The sequence below is a fragment of the Gossypium arboreum genome, chromosome 8 (assembly GCF_025698485.1).
Source record: "Gossypium arboreum isolate Shixiya-1 chromosome 8, ASM2569848v2, whole genome shotgun sequence".
NCBI lineage: Eukaryota > Viridiplantae > Streptophyta > Magnoliopsida > Malvales > Malvaceae > Gossypium > Gossypium arboreum.
The window spans coordinates 62,128,885-62,132,772 of NC_069077.1; the positions used below are offsets into that span (position 1 = coordinate 62,128,885).

At 41.7% G+C, this 3,888-nt stretch overlaps 1 non-coding gene across 1 annotated transcript; it reads right to left on the reverse strand.

Annotated features, from left to right (window-relative positions):
• Positions 1-386: 386 nt before the first annotated feature.
• LOC128279794 (small nucleolar RNA R71) lies at positions 387-493 on the reverse strand. The gene has a single exon (XR_008269989.1). It is a non-coding gene; the product is annotated as a small nucleolar RNA R71 (small nucleolar RNA).
• Between the last annotated feature and the right edge of the window lie 3,395 nt (positions 494-3,888).

Below are 3,888 nucleotides of genomic sequence, written 5' to 3' on the forward strand. Positions count from 1 at the left end.
TAATCAAAATCCTACTCCACGTACTATGTATGACTATGCTAAACCCTCTTTAACAGGAACTGAATCAAGTATAGTTAGACCTGCTATTGCTATGAATAATTTTGAATTAAAACCTAACACTATTCAGATGATACAGTAGTTTGTTCAGTTTGATGGTTTGCAGGATGAAGATCCCAACACTCACTTAGCAAATTTCCCAAAATTTTGTGATACATTCAAAATCAATGGCGTTTCTGATGATGCCATCCATCTTTAGTTATTTCCCTTCTTACTGAGAAACAAAGCTAAACAGTGGTTAAACTCGTTACCACGAGGGTCTATCACTACTTGGGAGCAAATGACCGAGAAATTTTTTATTAAAATATTTTTCGCCGGCTAAAACGGCTAAATTACGCAATGATATCTCTTCTTTTGTGAAGATGGACTTAAAAACACTTTATGATGCATGGGAGAGATACAAAGATCTATTGAGAAGGTGCCCTCACCATGGGTTACCTCTATGGCTACAAGTTAAAACGTTCTACAATGGTGTGAATCCCCAGACAAGACAAATGATTAACGCAGCTACTAGCGGAACCATCAACAATAAAACATCGAAAGATGCCTATGAATTTATAGAGGAGATGTCATTGAATAACTATCAGTGGAAAGTTATGAGGACAAACCCGACGAAAATAGCCGACGTTTATAACATCGATTCAGTGACCATGCTCTCTAATCAGGTAGAACTTCTCAATAAAAAGATTGGTAGTTTCCTTGGTTCTACGTAGGTACATCCAGTAATAAGGTGTGACTCAAGCGGAGGAGGTGTGCATACAGAATACCAATCCTTCAATCCTACAAATGAAGAAGAACAAGTCAACTATATGGGTAACAATAACTTTTGATCTCAAAATAACCCATACAGTAATACCTATAATGCAGGTTGGAGGAACAACCCAAATTTTTCCTGGGGAGGTCAAGGGAATCAAAAGCCATAAAATCCTCAGGGTTTTCAACAGCCACCTTATCAACAAGAGAAGAAGCAGAACCTTGAAGAGATGCTTTCAAAATTCATCTCGGTGTCAGAAACTCGTTTCCAGAATACCGAGACAGCACTTAAGAATCAGCAAGCATTGATCCAAGGACTTGAAACTTAGATAGGCCAGCTATCCAAACTAATCTCTGAGCGACCACAAGGTAGCTTACCAAGTAATAGGAACCTAATCCGAGGAAACACCTTAATGCAATTAGTGCCCAAGATAAGGAAGGATTCATTACACCTGAGCCAGAATTACAGCAAGACAACGCGATGAACAAAGGTCGAGAAGAGGTAAACGATGATGATCCTAAACAGGTAAGTACGAATTATGAACCTCATGCGCCATATCCTAAAGCGATGATGAAAGACAGAACAGAAGATAATTCGGTAAGTTTGTCAAACTCTTAAAGAAATTACATATTAACTTACCCTTTATTGAAGTTTTTTCGCAGATGCCCAACTCAGCAAAATTCTTAAAGGAACTTCTGGCTAATAAAAGGAAATTAGACGCTACATTGCATGTGGAACTCAATGCAGTCTGCTTAGCTATTCTGAAGAATAAGCTACCTAACAAATTGAAAGATCCAGGGAGTTTTACAATTCCTTGCTTAATTGGTAGTTTATCTGTGAATAATGCTTTAGCTGATCTAGGGGCAAGTATAAATGTTATGCCGTATAAAATTTTTAAGCGACTAGGTCTCGATAAACCCAAACAGACAAGGATGAGCATATAATTGGTTGACAAAATAGTTCAATTTCCTAAGGGTATTATTGAAGATGTTCTCATTAAAATTGATAAATTTATTTACCCAGTAGACTTCGTCGTCTTAGATATGGATGAGGATAACGAGGTACCTTTAATTTTAGGATGACCCTTTTTAGCAACTGCCAGAACCATTATTAATGTAGGCACAGGGGAGCTAACACTTCGTGCAGGTGACGACGCAGTAACACTCCAAGCACGCGACTCAGTCAAAAGCCCTAAGACTCAGGATAATGCTATAAAACCTATCAATGATAAAACTAATATTCAATCGTTGTTTTAAGGTAAACAACACCTGATTAAAACCTTGTTTTAAGATTGATAGCAGGAACGAGGAGTATGAACTCCTCAACCCACCATGATAAATCAAAGAAGAGGTAAGTCGAGCTTAGACTATAAATAAGCGCTTATCGGGAGGCAACCCGAGCACTAACATATTTTGATTTCTTTATTTTTAATTAATTTCTAACACTTCAAATCATTAACTTTATCTTTGAATTGTAAAGTTTTTCAGCACACACGGCTAGGCACACAGGCGTGCCTGAAGCCGTGGCCAAACAGGGGACGAGGCACGGTCATACGAGATGGCCGTGTTGAAGTAGGACATGATTTTCCCAAAACACGGGGTGTGATTAATCCCTACGGCCGTGTGACATGGCCGTGGGTGAACTTGATAGGAATAACACGAGCGTGGGATAGAAAACCACGGGCGTGCCAAGGACAAGGCTCGATTCTGTTTCTTTGACACGGGCGTGCGACACGCCCATGCCATTAAGCCGTTTACAACAATATACGGGCGTGGTACCATAACACACAGGCGTAGGAGAAGTGAACAACACTAGGCACGGCCGTGCAACATGGCCGTGTGCCACATACGCCCAAGACACACATGCGTGTGATACTAGTCAGGCATGACCACATTTGAAAAAATTCAAAAAACACGGGCTACCCTCACAGCACACGGGCATGGCCCTAGGCCGTGTGCCCCTCCCCTAACCCTCACTCCCTATTCCGGCCACCATTCCCTAGATTCTCACTTCCCCAACCCCCAAACCACCCTCAAAGTCACTCCACTTACATTAATCCCCAATTTCCCCTCCCTATACCCTCCATTTTCCCACCACACGGTTTCCTCTCTGCGTCACATGCCCGTGCTCGCCATCACACGCCCGTGCACCGCCTTACAACAACCCTTGCTTCACTTTCTTAACCTTGTCTTTCCAATTTGTGTTGTTACATCAGTATTTTTCATGCTTTACATAGATATTGTTACTATTACAAATATATTTTAGACAAGTTAAGAATTTGCTTTAGAATTTTCTATATTTGACTTATTTAAAACACTAAATAGCATATATTAGTTTTAGGCCAATTGCTTAACTATTGATGTATCTTGGATTCTATCAATGCTCATGTATTTTTAGGTATATTATATCGTCACCAAGGGGCAAGAATGCCACGGTCCCATCCTCAAAGAGATGTAGGGGACTGGGTTCTTCATCGGTATGAGCTACAGCCGAAGTTCAGCACCCATTCCTTGAATTTCCACAAGCTTCGGAGGAGGAGCTATTTCAAATACTATACGCCTGACCCATCACCACAGGTCATTGCATCGACTGGGCTGCCGTAGTGCAAGTCCAACTCACTGATGCCATCCGCGCCCTCTTGTCTACAGACCCATGGGAACGATTCTTTGCTATTACGAGCCCACTTATTTAGAGCTAACCTTAGAATTATGCTCTACTTTTCATTTACAGGTGGTGATGACGAACAATAATGACCCAGGCAGCATTCACTTTCGATTAGGCGATCTAGTTTGTGAGATGAGTGTCCCAGAGTTTGGAGTTGCTCTGGGACTTTACACCGATGAGTTTATGGAGGAGGAGGACATGAATGCACTCCCACGCAATATCCACATCTTCTCCTCCTTGTGCTGAAAGGCTTTGGCACCACTCTCTTCCACCTACGACCCCAGCCGCTTAAAGGACTCATCTCTCCCCCCTTCCCTCCGCTATCTCCATAACATATTGGCTCACACATTGACTGGGAGGAGAGAAAGCACCGGCGTTGTCAACACCCACGACACCTACTATTTATGGTGTAT